This window comes from Lygodium microphyllum, chromosome 2 (genome assembly GCF_053477565.2).
Source record: "Lygodium microphyllum isolate KBCC chromosome 2, Lygodium_microphyllum_v1.1.10, whole genome shotgun sequence".
Taxonomy (NCBI): Eukaryota; Viridiplantae; Streptophyta; class Polypodiopsida; order Schizaeales; family Lygodiaceae; genus Lygodium; species Lygodium microphyllum.
Window position 1 is genome coordinate 177,360,361 of NC_141136.1, and position 18,156 is coordinate 177,378,516.

General features: G+C 39.4%; 1 pseudogene across 1 annotated transcript; it reads right to left on the bottom strand.

The window, feature by feature from the left end:
• Nucleotides 1-12,306: 12,306 nt before the first annotated feature.
• On the bottom strand, nucleotides 12,307-17,352 carry LOC148040651 (65-kDa microtubule-associated protein 1-like; annotated as a pseudogene). The gene is made up of 9 exons (XR_015688153.1): nucleotides 16,935-17,352; nucleotides 16,684-16,848; nucleotides 16,136-16,483; nucleotides 15,867-16,073; nucleotides 15,686-15,778; nucleotides 15,273-15,349; nucleotides 15,085-15,159; nucleotides 14,669-14,987; nucleotides 12,307-14,533 (listed from the first exon to the last, which is right to left on the bottom strand). The product of XR_015688153.1 is annotated as a 65-kDa microtubule-associated protein 1-like (transcript).
• Nucleotides 17,353-18,156: the final 804 nt, after the last annotated feature.

Sequence of the window (18,156 nt, forward strand, 5' to 3'; positions counted from 1 at the left end):
AATCAGATTTCTACCACAAAATTTGGCCAAAACCCCTATCAAGAGCCTTGCCATATCACAGTTTACTCTTCAAGCATTAGGTATGCTACATTATTGCTTCTAGGTTATGATAACTCTAGCAAGTGGAGGAACAAGTTCTTAGGAGGGATGTCAATGTAAAGGGTAAAAGGAATGGGTTATCTTAGTGAAGATGGAAATGGATTACACCTAGACATTGAGTGAGTGCATAGTTTTATTCAAAGGACTAGCCTCCAACTACACGTGGGTTCCACCTGCATCACCAAGATTTGAAATCTATCACCATTATTAGAGGATACCTCACCCTTGTACACAAGTCAATATCCACATCATGGTGTCATTTGGATCCTACACAAAAGCTTACAAGTATGGATCCTCTCTATCACATGCTTAAAGCAACTTTTGAAAATCATTTTTTATAGTTTCAATAAATCCCAAAGGAAATGGAATTTCAAGAAAATTCTCACGCTATCCGATTGATTTTGACCTGGTCTACAAAGTTGCAAAAGAAACCTTTTTTAGATTCTTCACTGATTTGAAGTTACGAAGGCGCAGATTGCTAGCTATATGCAATTTTCTTCTCTCTTTCACCACATCAGCTTCCCAGTTTATCCTTCTTGTAAATATATTATAATAATGTGCTTTGGGCATCCACTTCCTGTAATCTAGCTCCCTTTCTCTAGCTTGTCCTACCACCATCCTTGGCTTCTTGCATGATGACCAAGGTGGAGACTTGTCCCATCCACTATTCTCCATATTTTCAATGATGCCATACATCATCTAGGATTATACTAATAAAAAAATATTAGCTTAATCTAATCCCTTATGGAGATTGTATAAGAAGTCCATGGAGATGTAAAAAAACACAATGACAGGCACATGAAAGCACTCTTTGAGGTAAGCTATGAGTGAGTCTCTTTTATTATGTAGCATAATGGCAAGCTTCCTCTACCTCTTCTCCTTTTGTCTCCCTCTCTTCTCATCTTCTCATTCCATGAATACATAATGGCAAGCTTCCTCTATCTCTTCTCCTCTTCTCTCTCTCTCTCTCTCTCTCTCTCTCTCTCTCTCTCTCTCTCTCTCTCATATTCTAATATTTTGTCTAAATCATATGTACTCTCTTCTAATTCTCCCTCTACATTCATACTTAAACTTATTAAGTAAGACTTGCTATATGCTCTATTGGTGGGGAATCCTTATTTTCTCATATTATATATATGTTCATGGGAGAATTTAGGAGCCATCACCTCTCTTAACATTCCATCAACTTCATTTCCATTAAGATGGGCTACAAATTCTCTCTTGTGAAGTTGTGTTTTTAGTTATTTCTATTCTCCTTGAGGAAAGGGATGTCTTAGCACATCCTTCCTTTGGCTAGGTAGTGCCCCTCTTTAGCTCTCTTAGTGAGGATTCGAGGCTGGGTGGGTAAGAGGCAACCCATTCATCTTTTTAGCTCTCACTATCATCAACATATTTTGGCATGGTCTAAAGCAAGTAGAAGATGGCCTTAATTTTAGCAACATGCATTGGTGCTACAGTAGCACTGTGTTTTCAAGGGTGAGGTAGCACTTGACTAAGGGAGTAGTTGTCATCAACATCTATCGCCAAATGATTTGTTGATAGAAGAGTCTTATTATCATTATGGAATGAGTGTGTAAATATAGGAGGGATGAGGGTAACACTTTCAAGAAAAGTAATTATCGAGAGAATGTGATACTATTTTTTAAGCTGTCTAGATTTTTTGGGTGGATAGCAACAAAGTGATGGAGATGACTACGGTTTAGTGATGGAGGGGGCTATTTGATTATGAGCTACATGCTACCATATATTCAACATGATGTCTTTGTTGGTTATTCCAAATCCTCTCAAAAGCTAGCGACCAAGGATGCCATGGGTGGATAATAATGCCAAGAAGATAATCTAAGGTTGACCATCTTACTTGGTATTCAAGAATAGAGAGTGTTGAGAGACTCTTATGATTTCATAAAGACTAGCATTCAATATGTTGTCCAAGAAATGACTTTAGCTCATACTATATCTACATGAAGCATTATTGCTTGCTAATGGACATGACAACCATTGTTTTGGTGGACATAAGAAATGTTAAGTGTCATGAGGATGTTGATGAAGTTATGCCATTATCCTTGTACATCAAGATTTATAGATTGAGGAGGATGTGAGAATGAAGGCTGAATAGAGCATAGGAATTGGGTTAGCTTGTGGACTTGGGTTTATGAATCAAGGTTTGGTTTATGAATCAGGATGCATGATTAAAGGTTCAATCTACAACACCAAAAATATATAGGATCTTATTCTTGCTTACAATTTTTTAGTGTGTTTATCTTAATTTTCCATATCTTCTCTCTCTCCTCTTGACCTACCTCTCACCAAGACCCCACATCTTTGCAACCTATGCATGTACTTCCTTCTTACATTGGGAGGTGAACAAAGCTCAGTTGCACCCCTTTGGGATCAGGAGGGTTACCTCTTTTTTGTCCCACTATCTCTCTTGGCATCCGCCATTTTTCTTAATTGAAATATCCATCATTGTCTTGCAAAACCATGCTAATCTAAGAAAACAAGGATGAAATGCAATTCTAGAATTCAAGCTTTCAGCGTTTAATAAAGTACATGGATCGATTGGAAAAGGAGAATTGAAAATCAAGATGGGATCCAAGTCTTACCATTGTAATTCAGTGACTCGCTAATAGCTTATCCATTTAAGATATATTTTTGGGGCAAATAAAGATCCAAATAAAAATCAAGATTACTTAATGAAAGCATGAAAAGATTGAAAAATGGTTGCAATTCAATTGGATTTAATGTTGAGAATTGGTCAGGAAGATTAAATCAATTTAAAAGAGGCATCTATCTCTGATACATGGTAAGAAGCCTATGAATACCATCATCTCCCATCAACAAGTGGATAAATTTTCAAAAATTGGATTAGGAGATATTTAAAAGAGTAGGTGAGTAGATTACCTCTTTCAAAGATTGATGACTCAATAAGAATCAAGCTTTAGCAATGACGGTAAAATGAAATGTCCAAAATTCTCCATAATGCTTCATAGTCTCAATTACATTCATCAACCCAGTCCAATGCTTATAGAGTGCAGAAGCCTTTGCAATAGAAGAGTATTTAGCCCTTTTGAAAGCTCAATCATAAGAAATTTGATATTTATGGATAAAACACCCAATCCAATGCTTATAGAGTGCTTAAGCCTTTGCAATAGAAGAGTATTTAGCCCTTTTGAAAGCTCAATGATAAGAAATTTGAGCTTTATGCATAAAACACCCAAAATTTTGTCCCGTGATGCCCTTCTTGAATCCTCTTCATCTGTGTGTCAATCTTGGTTCGATTCTTGGAGTAGAACAATCATAGAGGTGTATTGAAGGCTAGAAAATGGTAAATGTTGAAGAAGATGAAGTCTTTAAGCTATTAGCTATGATTGCCATGTTGTGTATTAGGGTTTTCTAAAGAGAAGAAGAGAAAGGATGCCAAATCTGGAGCAAGATTGCTTGAATACATGAGGTAACTTGATGTTGACTATGTTTGTGAAGTATGGTAGAGAGATTAATTGTTGTGAATCATTGAAGATCCGCTACAAATGAGTGTGTTTTGTGGTGTAAAAGTTGGGCTAATCATAACCATGGTTAAAGTTATGCTTGGGAAGCTACAATGAATGTTTTTCCCATAGTTTCAACAAGAAGAGAGGGTGGGTCTACTAACTAGAAAAAGAGATCCAATGGGCTGTCCACCATGAGAGCTTGGAAGAAAGATTACAGGGAGAAGAGAGAGAAAGATTTTTCCAAAAAGTAACTTGATTTTAAATTGTAACTAAGTCCTGAGACGTCTACTTTAACCAAAAATACCTTCCAAAATGGCTTCTATCTTCATGAAGACCTACTAATTTGTTGAACTTGCCTTTAACTTTACTTCCATGTCTTAGAACAAGCTCCAACTGAGCTATCTTCGTTAGCTGATGGACCTTTGTTCATTGCACCAATCTCATTCAAGAGTTGTACTTGTGTAACCTTAGATTGACTGTCTAAATGGAAAACCTTGGTTAGAATGTGACCAAACGGGATCAAAGATCAATGCTCTTACACCACTTATCAAGGAGGGGACTAGGGAGGAGAGAGAAAATTACAAAAGAGAGAGAAAAGAGGAGAGAGAAATACTGATGAGGATAGAGAAAGACTAGAATGAGAGAGAAAACATGAGAGAAGTCACAAAAGCTTGGACAACTCAATGAGCTTCAAGACGTTGGTGGTGCTGCTTTCATTCAAAAACTAAGTGTATCCTTGCTAAAAGTCATAATTATCCTTACATTGGGTAGCTCCAAGTGAATCTGTTGCATTTTAAAATAAACTATACACCTGGTTTATTGGTTTAAATACATGACCCAATAATATCTCATTTGCAAATCTTTCTATATTAGGTAACACATAGAAGGTGGTAGGTAAACTTTCAATCTTGAGGGTCAACATTACTAGGCACTTTCATAACATTATGTAAGGAGTACCTCCATATGGATGTACCTTTGCAGTTGTAAAAATTAATGGAGCTTACTTTGTCTAATCGCTATATCTCATTATGTTAGAGTTAGCACCCTCATCAATCAGGGTATCGATCGTGTGCATTTTCTTTACCATCAACTTGATTATTAGATAGTGGGCGAGTATTTATTTTTCATCTTTGAAATCAAGCTCTATGATTTTTACTACTTGTATGGAAATTGATGGTAGCACAATTCAAGGTTCATGGAATGGGTGTTTTGGTAGGTAATATATTTGATTCAGCTACCATTGAAAAAAATGATGTGTTCACCATCAAGTGTCTCAAATTCCACATTGCTAGCTCTACTACTCGATCAGACATTAAAAGGACATAGACCCCTAAAATTTATTTTCTATTTATAGCCTTTATTAGAATAAAGAAACACTAGGGAACATTTTTGGAAATCTCCTTGTTAAACATGCTTGTCAAACCAGGCCTTCACTAGATCTTTCTTAGAGATGAGAGTGCACATTGCCAATAATCTATTTTTTGGTAATCATTCTAACTCCATCATGTGGTTGGTCCAACATTCTTAACCTTTTTATCTCTCGTGCATAGCCACACTTAAGCTTGGGACAGAAAATGCAACTTCATGATGGTAGCAATGCAATATGTGGGTTTAAATTACTTTTGGCCACTTCTATTCTTATAAACTGTATAACAATGGAGATCCCTCCTAGTTTCAGTTTGGATCTATTTATCTTCTTTTGGCTTTGTAACCTCTTTGTTGCTTTCTGCAAAGATATCTAATCTCCTTACAATGGCTTTTTTCTTTGGTTTTGCCGGAAAAATTTGACTTGGACAAGGAACCTCTTCTCTTGGGGTTGACAAGGAGATGGATGAGACTCGATAGGAGAAAGTGTTGGCATTTCTTTCTTTTTGAAGTTCACCTTACTACTTTCCAGATGACTTTCCCTCACCCTTACTCTTAGTTGAGGATTTTTGTGGAGGGGAATCGGGGTCGACTGGTCAACTGATGTGATTTCCCTACCTAAAATCAACTTAATATATCACTCCCTTATACACCACATGTATGAGTTTGGGTAATCTTGGCACTACGAGAAAAAATATAATAAGTTGGAAAAATCAAAGATGGGTTTCTCAAAAAACAAACAATGTGAAAAAAACTTGCATTACCCCCATCTATCTTGAGTAACTTTGAATCTATTGTCGTGTAAACATTTGAAATCACTCTCCATCCACAAGAATGTACATCACTTTGCAAGGGTACTTCTTGTTGAAGAAACCTATATGGTTTTTGAGAGGATCAACAATATCCTCATAAGTGGTGTCCAAAAAGATAGCCATGATCTTGCCAACACTACAAATGGAAACATGTTACTAAAATCGACAATAAAATAAAATAAACAATAAACCAAAAAGCAAGCAGTATTCTATTCAATGCACATTTTTACTTGACCATGGATACTACTAAGAGAGTTCATGAGGATAAATTCTCTAGTGAGTATATCAAAATCTGCAAAGTGAAATGTTAGTAAAAAATGAATACAAAAAAGATGTATACATTAACTCCTTTGTAAAATTCCATACCACGTAAGGTCAAAAAATATGGTAGTTCCCCTAAAACCAATAGCAAAAACAAAGGAGTGTTATTGGCAATGAACAACACCATCATTCCATATACTAAAATTTTTGAGAGTCAAAATGCATTACCTTATGCAACGAAAAGCTACAAAATCATACAACTGAATATATTTTTTAACAAGCATGGACTTGTCCTCATGAGATATACTAAGATAGTCCTCTTCGTTAGAAGTACAAGAAATATTAACAACCATTTGCCCATATACCTCCCTCATTCTTTTCAAATTGATAGGGCCAAGGACAACGATTTTCCTCTTGCAAACTTCATCCTCAGACTCTATAACCTCTTATGATTTTTCTTGTTGAACAAACACTTGCTGGGACTTAATCTTTGTTGGGTATATATGTGTCACCTCCTCCATCTTTTGCCCTTTCACTCTCCTAGATAATTTTGGTAGAATGTTAAGGATCTCAAAGGCTTTTTTATCAGTAGTGGGAAAGGGCTTCAATACCTTGTCGAACCTATACTTGATTCTATTGACCACACTAAAGTCTTTATTAATCATTATCACCCTATGAGCATGAGGAGAGCAATAACAATGTAAGCATCACTCATAAAGTCAATAACAAAGTCTTCAGCTACCTCTTGAGGACAAAGAATGGTTGCAAGCTACCATTTCTTTTGCATGCTAGCTTCAGTGGTGGACACCCTTGATAATCTATCACTATCTCATGAAAACACTTTTGAACATAATAAAATCTAGACCTTCTCTTTCTCTTAGGCTTGGAAGGCTCTCCTCCATGAGTAGAAGAGGGTCTAGCTTGCTTTCTTTACTGAATAGGTGCTCTAAGGGAGGTCAAAAACTTGACAGTTGTAGGAGAGGACTATTTAACAAGGTCACAGGGTTGGTTGTCAACAAAATGGAGCTTGCCATGGGCAAGGGGAGAACACATAGTCTTTGCACTTGATTTTTAATTGCATGGTAGGAGATTGAGGGAAATCAGGGGTAGGAGGGATCTCAAGAGGGAAACCTTGAGGAACCACTGACAGCCTTGGCTCTTCCTCACTATCCTTGTTGTCCATATACACCTTCCTTGCGGTTTGCTTTGTCCTTGCCATCACCTACTAGAAAATGGCAGGTAGACTAATCAAAAATTAGAAACAACACAAGGTAAGATACAGTGCGAGAGGAGAGATACGTAATCATTTAATAGACCTATTTGCACCATATTTGCGACTTCATAGGGATGTATAAGCAAATGCAGATACGACGCGAAAGCAGCAAACCACGAGATCGCAGAAACGTAGTCACACCATATCTGGAAAAGCAAAGGGGCGAAAAAGTTTCTTCCTCAGAAAGGCTCCTAGACTTTCTTCTTCAGAATGGCATGGAGTTATCTTAGTATGGAACTGTAATGGATATTTTCAACCTTGATTGGGATATTGACCATGTCTTGAATTCTTGCAAAAAAATAAATTGGAGGAGTTTATTGAGTTTGAAAGTCTTGCATTTTCTGTGGTTGAAAAGGATGCAAAGGAATATGTTCATATACCTATTGGGAGCTCACTTTAGAGAATGTTTTGTTCATAAGGAAGTATACATCTCATTCTCTTAACAGGTTTTGTGCACTAGATTTTTTTTTGTTCTGCTCTTTCTAGGAAATGCAGGCTTATGTCAAAAGCAGTTGCATTCATTCCATATAATCTTGTTAAATATCCTCTCAAATCTGATGAACAACAATTTGAGGAACCAAAATGTTCCAGCTTTTTCCTTTTGGATGAGGTGGCAAGTGACAAGGATGCAAGGGAATGTTTGGATCCCGAGCAAGAAGCATTTATTGCTGGCAAACTAGATGTTTCCCAATTCAAAGTTGAGACCATAATTGAAGAAACCATGTAAATGTAGATATTGTATGTGACTCCTTCTTTCTATACCATTCCTTTCCTTCCAACTTTATCTATCAAGGACAAGGAATACATACTGCTATCTCAAAGATATCTAAAGGCTCTTCAATCTCTAGGAGAATTATTGTTTAGCGATCATTGCAAAGGCTTCCGATGCTAGAAATGGCATTGTTGATGTTGAAAATGAATTGAAAGAAGAGTTACTTAAACTGGATACTGAAATTACAGATGACAAGTTTATTGATGTAGGGGATGTTTTTTCTCTTTGTTTTGACAAGGCAAAGGATGTTGAGAAAGAGTATGGGATTACTGATGAGGAGTTCAACCACCTTTAAGAACGACTTGGAATTTCTAATTTTGGAAGAGAGGAGTTGGGGTACGTTAAAGAATTGGAAGATACCGATGAGGCACAATCATCAATTAATATATGGAATCCAACTAAGCTAGAGAATGATGAAAATCAATTGGTACTATTATCTCCAATTTGGTAAGATACATTAATATGTTTGGTTTCAACATTCATTTAACACTCATCTTTTTTTGTAGTTGGAGATTGAAGATTTTGATAACTTCTTCGGTCTAGTGGCAATGAAGTTAGTATCAAGAAGCTATTTGTGTCAATGGCACTGAAGCTTCTAATTTGTGGGTCATTACGAGAGGTCAAATGGATAAAGAAGTTGACAAAGACAAGGTAAAATTTGTCGAAGGAACCCTTAAGCAAGATGACAAGGGGACACAAGTCCTTAATCGTAATATGGAAGGCAGACCACTAAAGGTCGTCGATGGTAAAAGTGACCCCAATAAAGGGTTGGAAAAGAAGAAGGAAAAAGCCAAGAAAGAGGCACAAAAGCTAGTTCAAAGGCCAAATGAGAGAATGGTCTGGCAAGAAAATAGAGTTTTTGCTAGTTATCATGAATTTGATAATTTAGCGAGTTCTCTTTGTGAAGTGAAGCCGGATGTAAACCTCCTGTAGCTAATTAAGTTGTCTCTAGGAGTATGTAAACAATTTAAGAAGATTCTTCACACATGGGGTACATTGTTGAGCCCTTGGGAATAGTGCGAGTAGGAGATAATTGGTTTGAATATGTTGAAAAGCATTGTCCAAGGGTAGAAACATACGTTGATGGAATATTAGTGGATCATGCTATTGTGGACACCAGATCCTCTGTCAATATCATGAGTTTGGAATTAGTGGAGAGGTTGGGATTAGAATTAAAAAAAGATGTCTCCACAATTCTCTGAATGACTAATGACAATTTAAGACAACCTGAAGGTTGCATTACTAAAGTCCATGTGACCGTTGCAAATGTGGAATGCATTTTGGACTTTAGGGTCATTAAGTATTGCTAGGCATGCCATGGATCTTACAAGTGGACTATCAGGTTAATATCTTGTCGGTTGGCAAAGGTACTAGATGTAAAGTGAAGCCAGATGTAAACCTCCTGTAGCTAATTAAGTTGTCTCTAGGAGTACGTAAACAATTTAAGAAGATTCTTCACACATGGGATACATTGTTGAGCCCTTGGGAATAGTGCAAGTAGGAGATGATTGGTTTGAACATATTGAAAAGCATTGTCCAAGGGTAGCAACATACGTTGATGGAATATTAGTGGATCATGCTATTGTGGACACCACATCCTCCGTCAATATCATGAGTTTGGAATTGGTGGAGAGGTTGGGATTAGAAATAAAAAAAGATATCTCCACAATTCTCTGAATGACTGACGATAATTTGAGACAACCTGAATGACTAATGATAATTTAGCGAGTTCTCTTTGTGAAGTGAAGCCGGATGTAAACCTCTTGTAGCTAATTAAGTTGTCTCTAGGAGTACGTAAACAATTTAAGAAGATTCTTCGCACATGGGGTACATTGTTGTGCCCTTGGGAATAGTGCGAGTAGGAGATGATTGGTTTGACCATGTTGAAAAGCATTGTCCAAGGGTAGAAACATACGTTGATGGAATATTAGTGGATCATGCTATTGTAGACACCAAATCCTCCATCAATATCATGAGTTTGGAATTGGTAGAGAGGTTGGGATTAGAAATAAAAAAAGATGTCTCCACAATTCTCTGAATGACTGATGACAATTTAAGACAACCTGAATGACTGATGATAATTTAGCGAGTTCTCTTTGTGAAGTGAAGCCGGATGTAAATCTCCTGTAGCTAATTAAGTTATCTCTAGGAGTACGTAAACAATTTAAGAAGATTCTTCACATATGGGGTACATTGTTGAGCCCTTGGGAATAGTGCGAGTAGGAGATGATTGGTTTGAACATGTTGAAAAGCATTGTCCAAGGGTAGCAACATACATTGATGGAATATTAGTGGATCATGCTATTGTGGACACAAGATCCTCTGTCAATATCATGAGTTTGGAATTGGTGGAGAGGTTGGGATTAGAAATAAAAAAAGATGTCTCCACAATTCTTTGAATGTCTGATGACAATTCAAGGCAACCTGAAGGTTGCGTTACTAAAGTCCATGTGACCGTTGTAAATGTGGAATGCATTTTGAACTTTAGGGTCATTAAGTATTACTAGGCATGCCATGGATCTTACAAGTGGACTGTTAGGTTGATATCTGGTTGGTTGATCTTTGGCAAAGGTACTAGATGTGTAGTAGTAGATGCCTACCCTAAATCTCCTCAAAGTGAGAGAGTTTCTTAATCCTCATCAGAGTTAGATGCTAGTGAGTCGTCATCAAGTGGCGAATCTAATGACTTCTGGTCCACTATAGAGGATATCTATCAAGTAACTTTGAATGAGTCAATAGAAGCTCAGGAGAGGATAAGGGATATAGATGTAAGGGAGTTAGACCTTGGTACATTGAATGATTCACGGCCAATCAAATTAGGGTTCATGCTCAATTTGAAAGAAAGGAAGGACTATGTGTCCCTGATTCAGCAATTCTGTGACATCTTTGCTTGGAGTTATGATGAGCTGAGAGGTATTCCTCCCATCTTGGCTGTTCATACGATTCATTTAAAGGAAGGTAGCTGCTCTATGTGTCAAAAAGTAAGGCATAAACCTTTCAAATTAAGATACGGGCTATTCGAACGAAAAACTGGCTCAATATTTATGATTCACTATGGATTTGCATCTTTCAAAGGATGAATGGGGTGGTGTTTATTCCTTAGAACTTTTAATAGAAGTTGCCCAAATGGTTTTTGTTAATTCAATTATACCAGACACCATATTGATATCTTACATGTAACTTAGAGGTGATCTTCTTATTCTTGATGATGATGATGATATGTCTTGGTATATGGGGGATGTGATCTTGTAAGCTTTTCTTTATGTCAGACACTTGGAGTTGTAGATGGATGGATTATTATTTTCAAGCCTATCCTTTCAAAGTGAATGCATGTACTAAGGTGTCTTAGCATTCCATGATTGAGTTTGTGGTATTTAGTTAAAGACAATTGAAAGCTCCTACATGATTATAAACTACTAACTAATTAAGAGATGATCGTTTAGCCTATATTTCTAATCAATTTCCTTTTGATACCTCCTTCTTAAAAGCTTATAATCATCGCTTTGTTCTAGGTCCATCAGTGCCTTGCCTTACTTATTATCAACAGATGGCCCATAGATTGGATTCTTATCTATCCATACTTAAAATGACTCCCTATGTTATTTCTCATCTTCTTTTCCAACCACAAGATACTCCCCAAATTCCTTTATTTACTCATTGCACATTTATTATCAATCGTGTTTTCTCTCCCACTTCTCCTTATCCTACACTGTCTATCATACTACTTTCCTCTTTTTTAGCATTTTTTCTAATCTCTGATCTATAAGCCTCTATTTACTTATGTTATTGTTCTAATGGATGGATGTTTAGCTTGGGGAATGTTTTGCAATATTGTAAGAGAAAGAATACAAGCTCGAAATAGCTCAAAGAAGTAGAAGTAGTTGAAGAACCCTTGAAGTAAAGAGGAAGTATCCCAAGAGCTAGTTGATGTAGTTGTGGATTTTGGAGGGGAAAAACTTAATTATACATGGCATAATAAGCAAATGGGCTATCATTGGTGTGCAACCATGCTAGACAAGATCTATCTCCCTCAACCATGGGGCTTGGTGGATCATGCCTGATGTAGGGCTCTCAATGCTAACAGAGTTTGCTATGTCAGATCACATGCCTATTATGTGCACTTTGAGAATGGTGAATATGAACTCAATAGATGGAGGACCGCCAATGTTTAGATTAAATACCTCTTTTCTTAAGAGAGAGGGCTTTTGCTAGCAAACTCAAGGAGGCTTGGAGTAAGTGTAGGGACTCTAGAGCCCACCCACTCAGCAATTGGTTAAGATGTACCAATGCTATAGTGGAGGTAGTGAAATAGTACGGAAGGGCTCATGCACAGGTCAAGAGAGGCTAAACAGCAGCAAACAAGTCAGGGAGAGAATTCTTCAAGCTCTTGTTGTTTGCCCTCAAGATCTTATTCTGCATAATGTATTGAAAAGTGTAGAGTGTTATATGGAAGGATTGTTCCAATACCAAGTAGAAGCAACCAAGGTGCAGTTAAAGGGGTCTTGGTATTTAGTTGGTGATGCTCCTAATAGTTTTTTTTTCAGGGCCCTAAAAATAAAGAGTAAGGAGATGAGCACTATGATTGATGATGGTCATGGGTAGATCCTTAAGGATGATGCTGATACAACGAGAGCTTTTACTAAGCACTTTTTAGCAATTGTAGGTTATGAGCCTAAGTTACCAACTGATTACGTTCTGAAGCTAAATGAGTTTCTTGATGAAGGAAGAAACCTAATCACCCCAGGCGAGGCTACTCTTCTGTGCAGACCCATTTCAACTAAGGAACTCAAGTTTGTGGTTGATAAAATGGCTAAAGGGAAATCTCCTAGTATAGATGGCATACAAGTGGAGGTTTTCCAAGTACTTTAGGATGAGTGTGCAAGTGACATGTGCCGCCTTTACAATAGGATCAAGTAGGATATGGAAGAGTGCCGACAGAGCTTAACCAAGGTCTTATTAAGTTGGTCCCTAAATCGTTGGATAGGATCAAAATGGGTAGCTAGAGACCGTTGACAATGCTCAATGTTGGTTACAAAATCCTTGCCAAAGCTATGGCTAACCAGATCAAATGTATTCTTGGTAGAATCCTTCACCCTCAACAACATGGATTTGTGCAGGAGAGGAGAATTCACAATGCCATTTTGAACTTGATCTGAGTTTGTCCTTATTAATATGGACTTTGATGAAGCTTATGACAGGATAAGCTGGCAGTTCATCTTAGAGGTCATGAGATCAATGGGGTTTGGTCTAGGATTTTTGAGAATAGTCAAGGCACTATTTACAAATGTCACTGATGTGCTACAGGTAAATGGTATTTGTTCAAGACCTTTTGAGATCAGAAGATCAATGAGATAGGGGTGCCATGCCACTGATGTGCTACAAGTAAATGGTATTTGTTCAAGACCTTTTGAGATCAGAAGATCAATGAGACAAGGATGCCCTTTGGCCCCCCTACTATTTGCAATCATAACTGATCCAGTTCACAAGAATTTGGACCAAAAGCTGAGGCAAGGTACCATCAAGAGCCTTCCAATGCCAAGTGGCAATCCCTTCGTTGCCCAATTTTTCGTAGATGATAATTCAAATCTGGTTAGGGCAGAAAAGTAATCTGTTCAAAAGCTACTTAATGTTAACAATAGGTTTTCTAAGCTTTCAGGTAGGGCTAGCTGCCAGTGGGCATCAACACTGAGGGTGCACCACCACCACTCTTACAAGGGCTGTTCTCGACATCCACCACCGATGCTGCCAGTGCTGCTGTTGCTACTGGCCTCCCATGGGGGCTGAGATGTGTAAATTTGCTGCTGAGATGTGTAAATTTGCTGCTGATATGGACCTTCAGCCATGTTGTGTCTCTGAGATGCAGGGTGTTCTTCATCAGGTGCTGATGTTGCTGCATAGGGGGGGCTAGGGCTAGCTGCCAGTGGGCATCAACACCGAGGGTGCACCACCACCACTCTTACAAGGGCTGTTCTCGACATCCACCACCGATGCTGCCAGTGCTGCTGTTGCTACTGGCCTCCCATGGGGGCTGAGATGTGTAAATTTGCTGCTGATAAGGACCTTCAGCCATGTTGTGTCTCTGAGATGCAGGGTGTTCTTCATCAGGTGCTGATGTTGCTGCATAGGGGGGGCTAGGGCTAGCTGCCAGTGGGCATCAACACTGAGGGTGCACCAATACCACTCTTACAAGGGCTGTTCTCGACATCCACCACCGATGCTGCCAGTGCTGCTGTTGCTACTGGCCTCCCATGGGGGCTATCTCCCCCCACCATTACACCCTTCATGAGCGTTGAAGCACCCTTCGTCGGTGTGGCTAAAGCTGGAACCACACCCCTGCTTCCCATATCCTCTAAATGGGTATTAGGCCTAACGCAAGCGGCAGAAACTGGTGATAGTGGTAGGCGCGACGGTGCAGTTAGGTCATTTTCGTGTGGTACAGTTGATGGTCTGGAGGTTTTCATTCCTGGACAAAAACTCCAACAAGTTAGACTCCATCCTAACAATAGTCGAGTATTGAAGAAAAATCAAAATTGAAAGGCATGTTCATAGTTCATATTCCTTGGTGACAGAATGCTGAGCAAGACCAAGTATAGCTTACCATAAAATGTTTGACTACCATCTTCTGGTATAAGCACCCTGTTCACTGGAGCTGGTGCTGGTGTCATCACTTTGATTCTGCTATCTTTGGCAGCTGGAGTTGCATGTCTCCCTCGGGTTGTCATGCCACACATTCTTGCAACAGCTGGTGATTCTTGGCGCAGCATGGCCCCTCCAAGAGATAATCTGCGACCGGATGCAGGAGTGTTGGCCCCATTTAATCTTGACCCTCCTAGTGATTTTTTCACTGTTGGAGTCTTTCCATTTGGACTTGGCCTTGTTCCAAGTAAGGTTTCCTGCTCATGAAGCCTTTTCTGATCCTGCAATGTGTTTTTTTAAAGTCAGTGCTTCAATTGCAAAAGCTTCCAAAGCTCATAATTGGTTATGAAGTCAAGGGTGAGTCGACATGGTATGCACCCGTTACCTTCTCTTCTCTTCTTCTTTTTCCATTCGCAGTATGTTGTACTCTTCCAGCATTGACAGCAACCTCACCTGGTTATGTGTGTAAGGCAGATATGTAATGCGAATGTTACATAACAATATCAAGTTAAGATGCAAGTTTGCAGTGCCTGGCTCTTGAATGTACAGAGAAAATACCTATTTACACCATCATAGAGGAAAAGCTTGCCCATGTCTTCCGAGTCCCACATTCTGGTCTTTATGATCAGGTTTTCCACTAAAGCTGTAAACCCCCCCGCCCCCCGAAACCCAAGGGCCAAAACCAAAAAAAACAGAGCATAGTTACTGAAGTCACATGTATCTAATTCTTGTTCAGAAGAATTGATAGAAGTGTGTGCGTTAGTGGTTACATTGGCTCCCTACTACCATGGAAGCTCCAACTAGCAAGCATCAAAAGTCTTACAAGCTAGTGATTAACGCAATAGGTGGATCTAATTGAGCAAAGTGTTAACACATTGCACCCACCAGTAATAGTGTGTAGTTGGAATAGTTGATAACTATAGAGATTCCGAAAGCTGAAGGCATAGCATAACAATGTCCAGGTCTTGAACCTGCTTACCCGGAATTTTGCTGACTGTGGCTCGAGCGCGCTCTGCACGCTTTAAAGTCAAGTGTGCTCCTCTGGTGGCACTGTACCGATTCTCATCCCGAGCTTAAAAAAGGCACTATTTTAGTATAACAGTAAAAGTCTACACCTGTGGCAGGCATGTAGATTCATTAGAAGGGATAAAGGTTCTAACCTCGTTCGCTCTCTTCTTCACACGCTGCATCCATTTTAAAATCTTGTCCATAATGTTTTTCCTGCTGAATGCTTCCTCTTTAGTGCACCCAATACGCTCTTCAATGTTTACAAGGAGCTCAGCAGGTTCTACCAGACCTGAACAGACATGGATAACCTTTTTAACACCAAGATTTAACTGGTAGCAAACGACTCTTACACACAAATATCATTGTAACTGCAGATTTTAAGGATCACGAAACTACACAGCATGTGAAACCTAAGGGTTCACCCCACTATCTCCTTTTGTAGAGTTTGTAGCTGTGCTTGCAGCTCATCTAATTTCCGGAGAGTTGAATCGTGTTCTATCCTTAGAGTTTCTTGGGGCATATCAGACAGTGAGATCTCAGACTTAATCGATTGGATTTGTGCTCTGATGTCATGAAACATCTTCAGTCTCTCCTCCTTCTTCCTTGTCAGGTCTTGCAAAAGAGGTGTAAGTTGTGCAAGCTGCTCCTTGAGCGAAGTGCCTCTCTCTTCTTTCTGACATGGCAATAGCTCATGGTTAGCAGTCGAGTAGTTCATAGTAGCTTGCAAAGCAATGCCAGGCTGACAAAGGCACATTCCAGTAGCACCTTGTTATGATCGGTGGTGTCAAAGCACTTTCTTTCCTATCCAGCTTAACCCTTAAACATTATGTTCCGGAGATTGAGAGGCGTGATGATTTAAGGTATAACATGTTCCTTATGATAACACAATGATGCTTCCAAAATGAGTTGCGGTCTATCCCTTGGCACACACAATTCCAGCCCAGTTTCAGAAAGATGCTTGTTTCAGAAAGAAGCGATTTCTGCATGTGTATCTGCAATCTGTTGATGAAGATTAGCTCGTGCATTGTTTGCTTGATCCACTTTGCGCCGATAAACTTCGAGACACTCTTGTTCAAGCTGTAGAATAATTCTGTCTCTTTCATCATCGTTCTCACCAATGTCATCCCAAATCAGCTGCGTACAAAAGAGCAAACTTTGAGTGAAGGAATTCGGGAAACATCAGTAATTCGAAGAACAGGCCCGTGGCAAGACATGTATACCTGCAATTCACTTAGCAAGGAACCACATGTGGTTTCCACCTGCATCAACTGCTCTCTCGCCATCAAGGTAGTCATATAAGTACTCGCCAAGAAGGTGCGGATAGCTTCTGCTGGAGGGTCCCAAAATCGTGGAAAGATTCGACTTGAGATATGATATTGATGCGCAAAAGGATATGGCAATCTGCAAACGCAGGGCAAAGGACAACTCGGCACAGGGAAGAGGCGAAGGATTAGCGGGGAAGAGGAGGCTATGATGTGAAATCTGCGAATGGGGAGAGAGGGATACGCAGGGGGGAGATATTCAGGAAGGCGAGGGGAAGGGGAGGAGACAGACCAGACAAGACAGAGAGAGAAGATCTCCTTTGAACCTTTTTGGTTTTGGTCTTTGGTGGCATTCGCGTGGTGGCTCTTTTTTTCCTTCTTTTCGAGTGGTTAAAAGTTTGAAATGGTGCCGTGGGAGCCGTTGCCGCTGACGATTTTTGATTTGAATCACAAAGCTGCTTGGCTGGGAGATTTCGCGACGTCCGTTGATGTGTCACATTTTCATAGGTTGCGAGATTTACGGACGCCAGACACTTTTGGGCAGGGGATCTCCTCCGTCCTGAAATGTGTCCATGCCCAAACAAGTTACATGACAACCTATTTTGTATTAAAAAAATGTAGCATGCCCACCAATAGCCATGTATCAAGTCCTTAAAACTACTGGGCCACCCCTCCTTTTGTGTGAGAATTGGCCGCAGTTCGACGTCTAAAGATGACATCGAACAGATTGTGCACTGCACCAAGCCGTTCGGGGCAATGTATAACCGCATTGACCACGAGAATGGAATTGTGGAACAGGAAATTTCCCATTTCATTTCATTCAATCTCTCGCCACCACGTCTCCCCTTTCCAATTCGATTCTACTCCTCAATTGTTGTGCTAGAGATTAAGTCGACGTGAGCACCTCTCCCCCCCTCATGGAAGGGGACTAGCCATTTGTTCACTCTTTCTAATTAACTATCAATTTTAGGATGATGAGTTAGATGGAGTGAGCTTAATGTCTGTTGCCATCATGCAACCTTAGCCACCATCTATCCCTATCATAGGAAGATGGCCACAATTAAACATGATTCTATAGTTTGCATCCATCTCATCATCGATCATGCAAACGAGGGGGTCTTCCTTTCACCATGAAAGCTCGAGATTGGCTAAATTGCTCAAGGCTACATACGGCTCCAAG